General features: G+C 37.3%; 1 protein-coding gene across 1 annotated transcript in view; it reads left to right on the top strand.

The window, feature by feature from the left end:
* Positions 1 to 17,847, top strand: part of LOC121953560 (phospholipase B1, membrane-associated-like) — a 100,475-nt gene that overhangs the window by 17,932 nt on the left and 64,696 nt on the right. The window contains exon 5 of the mRNA XM_042500727.1: positions 10,073 to 10,194. The gene's annotated coding sequence lies outside the window, so the exon portion shown is untranslated. The remainder of the gene's footprint in view (positions 1 to 10,072; positions 10,195 to 17,847) is intronic.

Here is a 17,847-nt window from a genome sequence, read left to right as displayed (position 1 = left end):
AACAGTTGTCACATTAATGGTGTGTTTCCAAGGATGTTGGCCGATCTGTCAGTCCAACACCAGAGAAAAATATTTTTTTTAAAAATCATTTTATTTATTCTCATATAATTTGATACAGAAAATAATGGTCTCCAGAAGATTCATCCCTATGATTTTTGTGATCTTCTGGTTTACCACATGACACCATTAACAAGTCAAACAGTTCATGAAACTAATTTTTTTTGTGTCATTTTCATCTTAAAACATAGTGGCATCATGACAAAAACCTGGCAGAATTCTGGTTAAAATTCTGAAAATTAATGAATATTTGATATTTATGATGAGGAGTGATGTTAGTTCAAAAGATAAACTTAATAAAAGTAGAAAATCATATTAATCTACAATATTTTTTAGCCTGTTTTGATTTTTTTGTGTACAGAGCAGTATGAGTTTACATAGCATGTAGTATATTGACATAACATAATCTCATCATGACAAAAATAAGTCATTTAAAGGGTAATGAAAACTAGTAAATATTTGATATTTATGATTCGGATCAATGAAAGTATAAAATTCATGTATAATATTTTTTATAGCTTAATTATGAAAAGTGCATTTTGTGCACAGGGCGATATGAGCGTGTGTAATATTAAAGCGGGCTCTAAGGGTTGAACTTTTATTCATATCATATCAGTAATTTAAGCTTATCAACTTAATCGTTTTTAACTAGGACTTTCGGTTCCAGCAGGCCAAGAAAATTAAGGTGTGCGAGGTTACAGCTGTTATCTTAGTGTGTCAGACACATAATTAATCAACAATCAGGCAAATAGAAGTGTTTAATCAGACTGTGTTGGGATCAGCGCCAAAGTTAATTTGGACATCCCTGGTGTGTACACGAGTAAAACTGCATATTTTAATATACTGTTTTTCTTTGGACTAAAGCCAAGCCAGAAACATTCAGTGTCTGATGAGGAAATGAAACCAGCCGACATATAATAAAAGCATTATTTTTAGTATCAGTCACAGTGAAGTTACTTACTGAGTCGTCCTCTGCACCAGGCTCTGGTGCTCTCAGCCGTCGACCGGCACCTGTTCACAAGAAAAAAACCCCCACAAAAATAGACAACATAAATACCAAGATAACATCTAATGAGACATCTGCTCGTTGTAACAGTATGTTAGTAAATGGTAGAGCTCATTCAATAAAATGAAGTATGTAATTACTTAATGTTATTATAGTAAATTATATTAGTATGAAAAGTACACTCTGTAAAGTTATCTCAAGTGGAGTTTTCTTTGCTCAAATGCAAACACAGAAACTGCAGAAGAATTATGCACATTTTATCTGCATTCCTATTTTTTGAGCAGTAAGCTGAGATTTCCACCCAGTCTGACTCCTGCCTGTTGTTTTGAGGCTCAGAGAGACACTGGAGCCGATGATGAGACTATTTAGAGTTCTTCCTGGCAATAATCCCCACAGGGCCCCGCTGCCTCCTTTGTCTGTTAAGTGATCCACCGTATTGATCCACAGATAAGACTCCCAGCTCAGCCCCTCAAGGCTGCCAAAAAGGGAAAGTCTGTCTCCAAATGAATATGGTTAGCCAAATTATTATTATAACCCACTCTGATACCCAGCCTCTATTTGATTTGAAACCATTTAAAACTACCCCTTCATTCAGGCCATTTTAATGAGAGGTTTATTGTGTCAGCTTTGCTACTTCGGGATGAAGTCCAGCTTTGAGTAGATCAGATGTTTGGGATGGAGAAAAAAAATCATTCATTCATTCATCAAAAATTATTATAGTTGCACAAATCGAAGGTTAGTAAATTTGGAGAAATAATGTTGCTCTTTCGTCCACATTTTCTATGGTTTTAGACTCTTAATTGTTTAATTAATTTATATCAAAAAGAGGCTTTCAATCAGCTGATGTTATGTTGTCAGTAGAAATTGCTATGAATAAAAGTGGTTGAACGCCACATGGAGAACTGAATTATTTCTACTACAGATAAACGTTTTTGGTCTTTAATCTTTTTCTATTGAGAAACAGCTGAAAAAAAGATAAGCTGAAAGATAAACACTGCAACCTTTGTAAGTCTTACTAAAGCACTCAACTCTTGATGCAAATCAAGATATTAAGCCAGAGTTTCAGGACTTTAAAATACAAATTAATGTCCATAGCAATCAAGCGCTTGCAAAAACAAGTTCACAAAATGCTGATTAAGCCCATCGCTACCAGGGACAGCTCTCTCATTATTCCTAAATATACTGGAGTTTTAGTGACCGGGTTCTGTGGCAACTTTTCTGCACTGGTGCACTAGAAGTCATGTGTTATACACATTAAAATGCAGGCATTACAAATTATTGTATTTTAATAAATATGAGGAAAAAGGGGAAAAAAAACAAAACAAAAAAACACGTCGTGGCTAGGATTGTTAGTGGTTTCATACCGTGATACCGCCCAAACTAGGAGAATAGCAAAAGCTTTGGCAGAAAGTCCTGAGAAGCGTCCAAGAAAAGTGTGAAGAGTAGATGAAAGAAACTCTTTATTTTTTTTAAACTACTTTATCAATATCAGATACCTCACCCAACCTGCAACACTTGATGAAAAGATTTGTAGTTCAATTCCTTCACAGTAACAAAGCTCCATGAAGCAACTATAAGTAGTTACTTATTTGAACAAAAACAATATTCAAAGCAATGAATAAAAATTCAAAATACTCTTGCAATATTATTAAAATTTTGGGCATTCAAGTTTTTGCTCAGTATGACAATAACGGAAAGCCTTTGTGTGATGGTTATAAGATTTTGCAGAAGGGATTTATCAGAAGAGGATGGAGAGTGAAGTAATTTGAGCAGTATTCATGTATTTTTTTATATTCTTTTGCTGCTGTCTTTAATTTAAAAGCAAACTTTCTTTTGGCAAATAATTAATTCAAAACTTTTGAGGGTTAAATATTTTAAACCTTCAACATAAAAGGCAACACCATCTGCGCTGTTGTTTGTTTTTGTTTTTTTTAAATGGAAACTCCCACTCTGCAAAATGCCAGGACATAGATTATAGCACTGAAGCCCTCCCCTCTGTCAGCCTCCCACACACAAAATGTTATGGGAAAATTGCATTTTGATGCTAAAACATACACCCTTAAACCAAAACTTGATTTTTTTTGGATTTGAATGCAGAGGGAACACTACTAAGAAGCTACAGAATGATTTAAAAAACTCCAAAATAAATATACTAATAATGAAATTTGATACCCATGTGTATGCACAGTGTTAACTCTTTTAAACATGGACAAATTGGCATGCTTTCCTTTGAAATCATGGGAGGAAGCAATGAGCAATGACCCAAAAATGTATAAAAAAGTCACAAAAAATGACCATAAAATCAGCAAACAAAACAAAAAAGACAAGTACAAAAAACAAGGAAATGGCCTTAAAAACTGCTTAAAAAATCTAATAATTTTGTTGAATAATTTTAAATATATTATTATGATCTGGACATTTTCCCCAATAGCTTTTTATTTTTTTCTGAATTTATTTATTTATCAAATTTTGCAGGACATTTTTTTGCCAAGTTGCTCATTGTCCTTTTCTCCTGTATTTAAAATAATAATAACAATGATAATTTGCTGAGGTTTCAAAGGTTTAAATCCTTGTGTAAGGCATCTGAATGCAGAAGAAAAGTGATGTCCATCAGTTGTCCATTGTTTTTCAACTAATCACCACATAGACACCCCGCTCTCTGCCTTAATGTATGTCATGTGAAGACCTCTGACTCGCTGTCTAAGTGCATTAGAAGACACTTAAGGCATTCTACTGTATCCGGGCTCGTTGCTGCTTCAAGGTTAATAATCTTAGTTCAAGGAGCTATAAAATGACCATATAGATAGCTCTGATACTGGAGCTATACCTGACACACAACCTGCACTGCAATCACAGACATACGTGGTTCTGACACCAGGATCAGAAGTAAAACAAGAGAAAATCTATCGACAGAGAAGAGCCATGATCTCTAAGCACACCTCAGTCTAGGCGTGTTGTGAAATGTTATAATCAAGTCCTTACAGCTACCTGCACCATCCCTCTCATCACCATCCATCTCTGTCAGACCAGGTATAAATTATGAATTTTAATGTTAGAGCTCATAGTGTGGAGCCAAAAAACTCACCTACCTGCTGCTGTTTGTTTAACTCCTGGAAATAAACCGAGGTGTTAATAACAAGTCGTCCAAACCGCCCTTAAAACATTCCTGGTGTGAGTGTGACTGCCAAAGTGACTAAAGTGATTTGTTCAGTTTCAGATGGACAAAGGAGGCGGGACACTTTTAGGTTGCAGTCATACCTTTCCTTAACTTATGTCACTCCCAAATTGAATTAACTATTTTAAGTCTTTGGGTCAGAGACTTTGCACCACATATTTACAGTTACATTAATCTGTCATGAATTAATACCAATGCGTTTCCATTTTATACTACTTTACACGTCTGCTCCACTACCATTTCGGATCCAGTACTTTTTTTTGTACTTTTTCTAACTTCAGTTAGAAGTTGCTTTGCAGATTATAAATACAAAACTTTTCATCAACTGTGATGCATTATTATGGATTAAGATGCCCAGCAGTATATAAAGTAATTAAAATGAGCTTCACCTTTACCAGCAGCAATATTAAAGCAAAAAACACATTAATGCTTTAGTAATCAGCATGCAATTATGTAATATTTATTTGTCTGAAATAGGCCTTTCTAAATGTTTAGTGTTTTTACTTTTGGTACTGAAAGTATATTTTGATTCTAATACTTAAATACAATTTTAAATGTATGACTTACATTTAACAAATTATTTCTATGTTTTGGTAATGCTACTTTTACTTAAGTAAAACATTAGAGTACTTATTCCAGTACAGCCCTCTAGACATATGACATTAAGCCTCTGTACACAAATTTGCAAATGTGTTAAATGTCCTTCTTGAAATGCAAACAGGTGAGGAGAAGTTTATGTTTCAGCCATGACAAACAGATTAGATGGAGAGGACACACCTGGAAGCAGGAAAGCTTGACATTGACATATTAAGATGGAAAGAAAAGATGTAGACATATTAATGGAGATATCGACACTTAACTGTCTTGGATTCAAGTCACTTGGACAACTGTCCAACCATCTCATAGGGAGTTTTTCACGAGTTTTGCAGGAAATTTTGTCATATACACAACCCGTTTTGAAAATGTGCTTACAGCTACAGAGACACTTTCTTTAAATTAACCGTGTCTCAAATCTGTCATTGTCATGTCTCAAGTACACAGCTGCAGTGAATCATGGCGTCAGTGTGTGCAGGAAGCTTTGTGGACGATTCAGGCCTTGCTTGGCATGACTGGATGAAGTATTTCTCATGTTATTCAGCCGGATGTCCAGATCTGCTGCCCGAACTACTGGCACTGTACATTTAAACTCCTTTCTCAAATATTTGTCATGTGGGTGCTGCAGAGGTCCTGATAACAACTCTCACTGCTGACTAAAACTGTCAAAAATAAAACTACATTGGAGGCCTTTTCACTTGTTTGACTTATCATACACTAAATGTTATGATATATTAAATTTGACTTTAAGATATTCTGCAGATATTTAAGTACAAGCAGTAGATGCTTTGGTCTTTTGTGGTGCAGATCCTGCATGATTCATATTTGGGTGCAACTGCAGCGCTGGATTTGGGTGTGGCTCGTCCCTCAGCGTCAGTGTGACTAAGACTGAGGTTTTTAAACTGCTGCGACTGCTTTCAAATACTGATGAGGACGCAGACTCATCTGTCCAAACACAATGATATGACCTGTGATATACTTGCTTGTTTTGGCATTGATTCAAATTACAAAAATCTTAGAAAAACTTCAATCCTGCAAAATATAAATCAGTTTGTAGATTTAGTCTTGACTGAAAATCCTGATTTTATTGTGCTAGTTGTCCTCAGCTCATCTCTTACGTAACCGCCTTCTGCTCCAGTTCGTGTTTCCTGTTGAAAAGCACCTGGAAGGCTCCCTGAAGCTCTCCTCTTCACTAAACTAATATAAAGAAAAGCAGCTCATTATTTGTGGTCTTGGATTTGGGTCCTGCTCGGGGTTTTTTTGGAGACAGACACAAGCTCCTTTCACTGGAGGGAAGTTTGTTTGGATCCAAATTATAATAAGATTTGACTGAAGGGAGGGGAAAAAAACAGAATTAGATTTTCTGCATGGATTATATGAACACGGGACTGTAAAAGCGCATGCTTTCAATCTATTAATCTGCTGCGAGTCTTACAGCGAATTTCATCACAGCTCCGGAATTTGTGTCCTAATCTTCTCGTATTACAACAACATGTAATTACATGAAAAACAGTTGCTGACCTGATACACATTTCAGGTCAGCAGCGGTCTACACCTGGGTTGAACCGTGTTTGCAAACACTCCCTGGTGTTTGTTTTCCCTCGCATGCCTGCAGCACCAAGTGACTCAGATTTAATCGTTGTTGAGTTAGTTGATTGAAAAGTCTCACAGATATATTAGGTAGACCTCATTAAATATAAGCAATTAAACTGAAGTTATTTACTACTTTAACTTTGCGCACAGCCATGTAAATAGTGTTTAGACCCGCAGTTCCTTTCATTAAATCTATTTTATGTTTTTGAGATTCAATTCCAAAAGTCAAATTTCCCTTAGTCTGTGTTTAGTCTGAGTTGAACCATCCCATAATAGTCTATAACACTGGTTTCCAACCTGAGGGTCAAGACTCCCACTAGGGGTTGCTAAAGCTTCACAGGGGCAAGGCCTTGTTGTTGAAGAGGTTTAGTAAAAAAAAAAAAAAAAAAAAAAAAAAAAAAAAAAAAAATTTAAAAAAAAAAAAAAATATATATATATATATATATATGTATATATATATACAGTAGTTTTTGAATGTTATTTAAAATATTGACTTTTTTTAATCACTTAAAATGTATCTGCTCTAAAAAAAAAAATTCTCGTTTAATTATTGTAAATGTCATTATCTTATATTGTCACTGGATATTCTTTTATTTTTGTGTTATTCCGATTGTTTGATTTTATATACCTAAGTGCAATTTTACCAATGTATTGTTTTAAATCCAGGATTTACCATGCACTGTGTCACTTTGTTTTGAAAAGTGATTTAAAAATTAGGTTTACAACTATGATAAAATGCACAGTGAAGTCCTGAACACTAACTATATTCAGTGTTTTTACTCTCTGCTAAACAGCCTCATCCTGCATTAAAAAAGTATGCAGTTAAACAGTGAAAGATCTATTAGAAAAATGCCCAATTATTTGCCAAAAAAGGGAAATATTAAGTATGTATGATTGTTTAAAAAAACATTATAAAACTGTGTAAGAAGTTATAAAATATAAAATATCATGAAACCTAATTTCTGAGGCAATATTCACAGGAAATAATCTGCATCACTCATTTTACACAAACTTCTGCTTTTTTTTTTTTTAAAGATTTGCTTATTTTCAGACAATTTTAAATGTGTTTTTTGTCAGTCAAATGATAAAATAAAAGCAACACATTGCATATACTTTGACAACATTCCAAAGCTTATCAATTAATCGCTTACATTTCACAAATTTGATTAAATTGCTAATCAATTAGCTGTTATCATCCCTATTTCAAACTATTGTCAAAAGTGTCCATTAAAAAAAAAAAAAAAGCAATGTCCACCTGACCACCTGACGCTCTCAGCAGGTTAAAACAAACACTCAGACTGACTCTTTTCACTGAAGCAGTTGTGCTCTGACTGACGGCAGCTACACATATAAACCGTTCAATTGGTGGGATATTGATTTAAGAGCAGGATTTGTGCGACTGAAGCTGATGGTTTCTAATGGATCAGGATCGTCTGATTTAGGCTCCACTGCCTCAGCCTCTCTGTCTGGCTCACATCCTCGCAGTAAACTAAGCTCCCTCTCTCTGTCTGCTTATCTCTCTCGCTCTGACCTTGAGCGCCGCCTGAAGCCTCTCAGCAACACAAACCTCCCCACATCTTCCGGCAGATTTAATTAAGAGTAGCAGCAGAGGCAAATGAGGAGAATGGTGGGAAATGGAAAGGGGGAAATGTATTATTTTTAACTGAATCATTGAACAGCAGAGAGATTCACCTCATTTTCACAGCACACATCAACATGTTTTTTTATGATATATAATGTTATGATGTCCACTAACTAACATAATATTATTTTCTAGGTACTTAAAACTAGACAACCTGATTAAAGAGGCTTGATTTCTTTCAGGAACATGGGAAGAAAAAATTAGCAAGAAATTTGTAAAAAGTACAAAAAAACTTTAAATATTTCTTTTTAAACGAAAGGAGATTAAAAAAAAAAAAACAACAACATGGAAATGACCTGGAAAAAGTACTTAAAAATTATAATGATTGTAAATGTATAATTATGAACATAGTTTTCCCCTAGCTTTTTAGTTTTCCTGATATATTTTTCCTGTCTTTTTAAAAATAATTTTCTATATCTACGAATTTATGCAGCATAATATTAGCTTTACAATTATTACTCATTGCCTTTTTTCCCATGTTTTTGAAAAGAATATGCTCAGGGTTAAAGGTTTAAATACTTGTGAAAGGTGTCTAAAAGCAGCAAAAGGAAAGTGATGTTGCTCCCGGTTTCAAAGGGGTAAATGAGACACAACAAGACCTTGAACTATATATCGTCTACATGTCACGTTGGTGATGCAGCAATTTCTTTTGATCGTTTGTTTGATTTATTCCTCCTCGGTAAGCATGCCCATCCTGTAGAAGCCTATGAGGTAAATTTTAAGACGTCGGTGATTTTAAAGTATAAATTGTTGTTTGCTCGTGTACAGGAAAATATCCACGGAAAGCAAACAACACCATAAATTTTACACAAACGCGATATGAGATCCACATGAAATATTGCCAACAAAATCCAAAAAATGATAAAACCGGTCCCGATTTCTTTAGATCTGCAGTTCAAACTTTGATCATCATAAATCAAATGACGTATGCTTTTCCAGCAGAATTTCAAATTTGCAAGCGTCACTGATATAATTGAATGTAATCAGTTTCACACAAACTGTATAACTGTAATCTGTGTCCACATATGTGATCAGACATGGTTTATTTGAAATGCGTGTTAAGAGTTTAATCATGGAAGCAGATCGTTAGCATCCATTTGATGTAACTAAAAATATAGAGTACATTTTCCCGACTAATTTGATCTGATCCTTTAACCCTGTGAAATCTGAGAAAATTGCCTTGATCTCTTTCAAAAACAAGGCTATGGCAAGGCAAAAAAAGAGAGCAATGAGCAGACATTAGCAAGAAATGAGTAAAAAGCACAAGAACAAAAACCAGAAATCCCCCAAAAACCACTAACAAGGAAATGATGTAAAACTGCTTAAAAATCATAATATTCTGTAAAAAATCATTTTAAAAAATAGTTAGTTATGAGTTATGAAGTTATGAAAATAATTTTTTTTAGAAAGGATGTAAATAAAGGAAAGTAAAACAAAAAAACAAAAGACAAGGATATAACTTGAAAAAAAGTACCTAAAAATAATGATCATTTTGTCACATGATTTTCAACATATAATTATAATCAATGTGACGGCCATTTCTGGCCAATGCTCATTGCCTTTTTTCCCATGTTTCTGAAAGAAGTGAAACCAATTTTCTTAGTCTTCAAAGGTTTAATTACTCGTGAAAGGCGTCTGAATGCAAAAAAAAGATGCTGATGCAGGTTTCTGAGGGTTAAAGTCCGTGTTTATAATTGTGAATAATCTAGAGTCATGTAAGCACTAAGATAGGTGTTGTGTATATTTAGAGCTTTCCGCATCCCAAAGTTTCAGAAATGTTTTTAGGTTACTACAGTAAAAGTGATGTAAGGGTACAGGTAGCAGCTCCCTCTTTCACATTAAGACTGCAGCTTTAAAGCTCATATCTGTGCTCTTTTTTTAGGAGGGGAAACGTTCCCACATTTCAGTAGCCTTTTTCATGTTCTCCCCGCGGGAAGTTATCCTCTGTCGCTATTTTTTCTGCATTGCTGAACTGCCACAGAAACTGAGTCTGTTTGCCTTTCAGCCTCTGCTTCAAACGCGCAGCGGGAGGGAACCGGGAGAAGTGCAGCGCTGCCTGACATCCTCGATGATGACATCTTCAAACACCCCCCTGCACTCCGCAGACACACCCAGCGCTCACTGCAGGTCAGCAACACAACTCAGCATCAGCACCAGCCGCCTCACACTCATTCTTCCCGTCACAAAAACACACACAATCTCTCCTGCCGCTGCATCACTGAGCACCGCGGCTGAGTCAGAGAAACTCTCAGGGGAGGGAACAGCACAGACAAAGTCACAGTGAGAGGGAAAAGAGAGCAGAGAGAGTGATGCCCACCCGTCCCAGAGGAGGCGGCGTGCCAGTTGGGGAAGGCCAGGTGGAAACAGTCGCACATGATGGCAGCGGCGGCGGAGGCGGCGGGAGCAGAGACGAGGTCCTGGGCTGGGCAGGCAGAGGGGATGAAGGGAGGGAGGGTGTTGATGGAGGGTTAGGCAGGTGCTGCTGCTGCTGCTGCTGCTGCTGCTGCTGCTGCTGCTCCCCCCCCGGCTTGTCCTGAATCAGCCTGTGTGTGCAGGTCGCTAGTCGCTGCGCAGCGAGGGATGAGTTGCAGAAATAACCAGAGAATGAGAGAGCTGGCTGCTGCCTACTCCGAGCTCAGCGTTGTCCACCAAGTGAAGGAAACTCCCTCGCCTGCCCCGTAAACATGGACCTCCAGTGCAGCATGATAACTTAATTATGGGAGGAGCTGCCCCCCTCCTCCTTCAAGTCACACAGACACGTCCCTCAGTTCTGCTCCTCCTGCTCCTCCTCTTCCTCCTCTGTTCAGTCTCATTGATCGGCCTAATCGGACAAGGACAATCACGATGTCAGCTTCTGGCCCCAGCTCTTACGGGAGGGGGGGTGAAAACAGTTTATTGACATGGAACCGTAACTCAATTTGACGCTGTGTACACTTAGTTTAAAACCCCTCACTGTGGACAGGGAGGCAAGGTGATGGAGATTTTAGCTGAAAAGGCGTGAGAGAAAATAGAGGGAAATCAAACCAAAACAGCACGTTCCATGAGCCTCAGACAGTCTCCACAGGCCTTTAAACATTGTGTTTCGGTCAGGACAAGCAGGAGTCACTTACAAAACTCATCTCAGTCATAAATCAGAGGACAGCAAGTCATGTTTCATCCCGACCTCTAGGAACACTCAACCCAGCCATACGTGCAGTCACAAAAGGCGGGTTTCCATTAACCCTCAAATTGCACAAATTGAAATCATCCGGAAGTTTTGAAACCACTGCTAATGTTTTGAGCATCCATCGGCGTGCTTCTTGAAATGTTATTGTGAGAGAAGTCACATAACATCGCTCAATGGAAACGCAAATGTCATCTCGCAATTGTGTTTAATCGACATTTTGAAAATTTCAGTTACGTTTTGCGCAAATCTGTAATTGACACCCACATAAAGTTAAACATGTAGATTAAGCATTTTGAGATGGTCATGTCAGTAATTTTCAGGCAGAAATTACAAAAAAAAACAAAACAATACCGAGTTCCACACTCAAAGTTGTGAGGATCTGACTTACAGGTATGTGATAGTAAACTAAAAATCAGACAAATCAGACGTCAGGTCAGACAGAACAAGATATTTAAAGAAATCACTCTAGGTTATAGGAATTTTTCTTTTTTTACCATTTTATTTACATTTTATAGACAAAACAGTTAATGATTTCATTGGGAATATAAGCAGCAATTTTGTTGCTAAAAAAATTGTTTCAGGTATAATTAATATATAAAAAAACAATAGCATGAAGTGGGAAATGCAGGCTACATCAGTTGTTTTCATCATCGTGTCACAGAATTTTAGGGTGGTTTATTCCTTTAACAGAAGCCTGCTTGTCCTGAAATCCAGAAAAAAACATCTTCATCAGGTCTTTCCCTGAAACACACTGATCATGTGACTTCAAGTGATTCAGCCAATACATCAGTGATGCTGTGAAGGCCAGATGGACATGAAGGAGAAGACTCAGGTTAAGAGCTTTTTAAAACTGATCAATTACGACCTGGCTGCTGACCAAAACAGCAGGCTCCCTCAGGAGGAGGGTACTAATGGTGGCTGTATATTTACTCAGGTGGGGGTTTACAGGATGACATCCCTCAAAAATTTTGCCCACATCAGGTTTTAATAGAAAAATCTATGAGAAAGTTTTACCTTCCCACTGGCCGATATCCCACAAATCTGAACAGCCCAGCGCTGCACTCCCAGCCGTCTGTGGGTGCGCTTGTGTTTGATCGTCAGTGCTAAGTGATGTTTGGACCTGAGAGTGAAGCTAGCAGTGCATTAGCTGTGTTGGGACGAGCACTCAGATCGATACCGCAAAAATGCAAGGCAGCTTTATGTTGTGACAGGCAGCACAGGTATCAGGTGGCTTGTCCAGGCTTATCCTGGCCTGATCTCTAATGTGCCTCTTCCTTATACAGATAAAATATTTGTATTGGGTTTTGAATATAGAGAAACATACCAATACATAAAACAACATATAAAACAGTGCAATGCACACAAGACACATTTTTAGGCCTACGTATACAAGACGCTAAGCATAGTCCAGTAAGAGGATGAACGAAAACTGAAAATAAAAACAAAACATAAAATAGACAAAAAGATTGCATTGTCAGTGAAGATGCAGAAGGTCTCCCAACATACAGCAGGAATAGCTGCCAGATCTTCCAAAACCTAAATATATCCCCCATCCAATGCTTGTGTGAACGCGATGAGGTCTTTTTTCAACTGAGTAGAATGAGTTGCTGTGTATGAGGTGTGAAAAAGGCCACTAATGAAGCCTGCTTGGCTGAAAGTCTTCGGTCTGTTGGGACCAGCCCAAATATAGGAAAATTTAATATGTTTCTCTCTTGACAATGTTTTATATTCATGTGTTAAATAACAAAAAATTAACAACAAAGCAAAAACAGGGGTGCAGCATTTCCAGATCGTACTTGCAGTGTTCAGCGCTCCGGATGGGTGTGTCTACCAGCAAGGCAAAAATAATATTATCAGATATCAGGGCAGATATTTCAGGCACATTGTCAAACTCTGCTGCTCACATGGCATGCAGTACCTTCCCAGTAATGCAGCAAATCAATCTGATAAAACAAAATGAGCAATTATTCAAATGTGAAGAAATAATTAGTTATTTTTTACCCATTATACATTGAACCACACGTCAGTTAAACTGATTTAATTTTTAATTTTTTCTTTTCTGCTTATAACAACCGTGATTTTATGAATGTTTTTCTTCTGAATCTGCATTCAAGTCAGGGCACATCCAGACAGATGAGATAATCTCTTTAAATCTTTTCTTTTTTTTCTCTTTCTTCTTTTTTTGGCCATGAGCTCACAAAATGACACAGCATTTAGTTTTGGCACAAGTTCAAAAGACATTTTCCAACCCCAAATCAATTTCTGGCTCGAGATTAAAAAGGGGAAAATATTCACAATAAGCTGAACAGGTGCTTTTTTTCTTTAACTAGACTGATGTGCCATAATTTTCAAGCTTATGAATCATTTTCCGATCATAAATTTAAAAATATAGTTTTTGGAAGCATTAATCAAAAAGCATGTTATATGAGAATGCTAGAGGACAAAAAAACACGAGTCAGAACAATATGGACATCAATACCACAGTTGGAAAAGGCAGATTGTGCTGTTCTGTGGTTTGCTGTTTATCCTTCTCAGGTAACATGTCTCTGTGACCTTAAAAAATGTCACTAAATTCCTATCTATTAGAAGCATTGTACTATATGTCGTTGAGAATATGGCCCTCTCCCTCATGTTTTTGAGAGAAATGAAACCACTTTGCTCAGTTTTCAAAGGGTTAACAATGTTTTCCAGTAGGGTTTTTGTAATTCTGATGTTATCTGCATCCTGTCATGGCTCTGACCTCCTCTCATCTGTACACCATCAAAGACAGAAGATCCAAGTCACATTTAATTCACTGTACATTAATTTCATGGTGAAATCAAGTCTTTATTGTCCCATAATGGTGACTGCCATTGCAGACACATGTTAAGCTATTATCATTGTTTGTATGAATAGTTGGGGCTGCACTAGGAACAGCTCTCAGAAATATTTCTGTGACATTCAGTTTAGTTGAGTTCATCAGTTACATCCTTTCACTTTCAGCCAGTGTGGGTGTTAACATCTACATCTAATGAACCATGTAGAGTTTGTAACCCTTTATGTGCACACAGCCCGAGGGTTAAAAGGGCTATAATTCCCATGCTAGTCTACCAGTATGGTTGTGAACCAAACTGAAACTTTTGGGGCTGAAAAATGAAGGCAATGTCAAAGTGCCAAAAACTGCAGTTCCTTGAATGGCCACTTGAGGCTGGCTCCATCAGCGTGTCAATCTCCATAGACCTCTGCGTTAAAATGCCCAAGTTTACAGCAGAATTAAACATATCTGCAGCCTGATACAAAAAATTGTTTACGGTTTCTAATTTTCCTTGTTCATGATAAGTATATGAGGAGTGGATTTTTATGGTACTTACCTGTTTAAATTTTATCACAGCTTGAAGTTATGCATACTTATGTGTAACTTGTGACTCCAGAAAGCCAAGATGGCAATCGTGCCAAAGTGCCAAACTCAAGGCTTAAAAACTGGAGTCCACAATATATACAGTCTATGATGTGAATACCTTTAAAGCTAAACACCAGTGCTTTATCCTCACAGACATTTGAAATCCTTTGAACAAAAAACAAGCAGTTGGAAATAACTACCTTCTGCTCTGATGAAAGATACTGATTCAAGAAGCTTATGTATATGACATATGGTAAATGATAACATATGAAGCCTACTGTTTCAATTTGCCCCCACCCCCACCACCTTCTTCCTCCATGGTTTAGTTAAATAGATTGTTATTCCTTATTTTCCTGTCGTCAAAGTGTCCAATAATGTAAAGTTCTCTAAGAGTTTGGAACTAAAACCATTTCTCCGCTGTAGTCCACCTCTGCTTGGAAGTTGCAGTTTTCTGGGAGTGAAGAAGCGTGTGTTGTCACGTTCTCATACGTGAGGACGGAGCATGCGCAAAAATTATATCAGTTTGGGCCTGTTTAAGGTGACTGAGGTGTTTATATGGATCATGTTTAATCTACTTGGGCTTTTAAACATTTTCTAATCAGATTAGTAGGCTTTATGTAAATGTGCCTACTGTGATTCATGTGTGGTTATATTTTGGCACAAAAAACATGGTTATGGTTAGGTAAAGATCATGTTTTGGCTTAAAGTACCTGCTTTTGGTGCCACAATCACAGATGAAAATGCAGCCAATATCCTGTTAAAAACACCCGGTTTTTGTTGTTTGTTGGTCTTGAACAGTGGTCTAATGCTGGGAGCTGTCAGGATTTTCGCAATGTTTTTTTTTTTTCTTTTTTAAAGTGGATAAAATGGAGTAAATATTCACTGTTTACATTCAAAAGTGACCCATCAGATGTTCACCTATATCAAATTGACTTCATAAACAAAAAAGCAGTTTCCCATTTTGGCAGCAACACTGTAAAAGCCTTCTCTGCTTGCTCTGAAGCAGTGCTGATGGATTTGTTGCTGTTAAGCTGCTGTGAAAATGTCAGGCAAAGGTGTGTGACCTTCTGAGAAGTCTGAGTGCACTTTAGTTCCCAGAGAAATGCAACCTGATGATTCGATTCAGTTCCACACAACACACTGTGACAAGGAAAACCTGACGGTCCCAGAGACGAGCCAGCGTCACATGGCACTGCAGCCCTATGATACATATCCATACTAAACATGCATGCACACACATACCACAGACTTCATACTATATGTTCTCTGGCACATGCTAATTCTCTGCTGGAATGTGCATGGGCGAGACTGTGTGTGATTCATACACTCTGCTGGAGTCACACCGACTTTAATTCAAGCTCTGGGACATTCAAATTCTTTATATTCATTCTGACAGAGCAAGGTGACACTGCTTCACCAAAGTGAACTTCAGGGCAATCTGCACTTTTGAACAAATACAAAGCAACCAAACAGCCAACTTTTTGCCTGTTTTGCAGATTGAAAGTCGTCCAATCTTTTGTTTTAGCCATGATAACATTGTGGCTCTGTAGGGAAGGTAATGTAAATGTAATGGTAATGTTAATGTGCTGGTTAGTTGGTCCACTGCTTTAGCACAGAAATATCTGAGCAACTATTGGATGGATTGCCATTAAATTTTGACACACGAGGATAGGGGTGGTCAGTATACCAAATATACACAATTTATTGCAGCTTGTTCCATGTGAGATGTATAGAATTACTCTATTATCACGAACATTGAGTACAAATTATTACATCATTTTCAGAAGCCGCTGGCATTTTGGTTTTCTCACTTGCAGCTCTCTGCCTCCCACAGACACACACAAAGCAGGGCTTTTGCAGAGCTCCAGGCCGTGACTATTTAGTCACATTTTGCTACCATGAAGCACTTCTATGATTTGCAAATACTACTAATATATGAAGTGGAGAGCCGTTAGTTTAGTCTACTACTGTGGCTCACTTACACAACTGAGCAGCATACTTTTTAAAAAATGAATAAACTTTAACTTATATAGAACCTGTCATAGAAACATGCACCCTGAAGTGTTGAGCATAGCAAAACTGAAACAACAGACATAAATAATAATTTTTAAAAAACAAACAATGCATATAATTTTGCAAGATGTAAATTTACAATAATAAATGTCAAAAAAATTACAAATAAAAGTCAATAAATAACAGTAAAAAACAATTATCAAAACCTAAAAAAATAAGGCTATGATATCACTCCAAATGAAAAGCCAGATTAAAAAGATGGGTCTTTAATTTTCTTTGTTTCATTTCCAAATCTCAGTTGTTTATCTCGGTGTTTAGAGTGCTGTGGTTGTTCTGTTGTTTAGATTAAATGCTGTGTTTTAGTCTGTGTTGATGAAGCAAGTTTTAATTTGCTGAAGTGGACGCGGTGTCTTAGAGTGCTGTTTAGTTTGAAACAGTTGTTGCAAAAACTCAGTGGAGGCCATCCTAAATATCATGTATGTTTTCAGGAATGTGTTGATGAACTCAGCGCAGTTTTAATTTGTGTGGCCCCTCATCTGTAAAGCTGGAAGTGTCTGGGGGAAATTTAGCTTTTATCCAGTAGTTGACAGTGGAGGTGTGACAGGAAATGAAAGGAGAGAGGGAGAGAGAGAGGGTCCTCAGCCAGACTTAAACTCTGAGGCCACGGGGGCACTGCATGATACCATTAGTCAAAGTGTCACTGTCTGCAGCGTTTTCGTTATTCTCCAGCTGGCTCCTCCCTTTGAGCTCAGTGTTGCATGTGCAAAAACAGCAGCATCTAATTATTATCACCCTTAGAAACAAGTATGTTGTGATTTTAAGGTGCTTTTTATTATTGATTCTCCAATGTGGTTATTAAAGTCACATGTTGACAGAAGTTTCTCTCTGCAACTTTAATTTTGAAAATAGCAGCACAAGCCTGACTAACTGTGAAACTCCAGTTTTCTCACGTGTTTATGGAAGTTCCTCAGGTGTATTCTGAGGTTTCTTGTTTTCCTATCAGCTGTGGTAAAATGGCAGCAGCAGTAGTCGTTGTGTAAGACCGATACAGATCTGTACAGTAAATATCTCAGCTGATGATTTTGATCAACATCATGCTTTCCACTCAGCAGCAGTGTTAAAAATGAATTATGCCTTCATGCGTCCAGCGTGATTTCATTCTCCACAGACATGAAAACTTATCGAAGGTGGACAGAAGAGGCATGTTCAAAATGCTGCAGTG

The sequence above is a fragment of the Plectropomus leopardus genome, chromosome 14, assembly GCF_008729295.1.
Source record: "Plectropomus leopardus isolate mb chromosome 14, YSFRI_Pleo_2.0, whole genome shotgun sequence".
Classification (NCBI taxonomy): domain Eukaryota; kingdom Metazoa; phylum Chordata; class Actinopteri; order Perciformes; family Serranidae; genus Plectropomus; species Plectropomus leopardus.
This window is presented reverse-complemented; position numbering and strand designations above follow the sequence as displayed.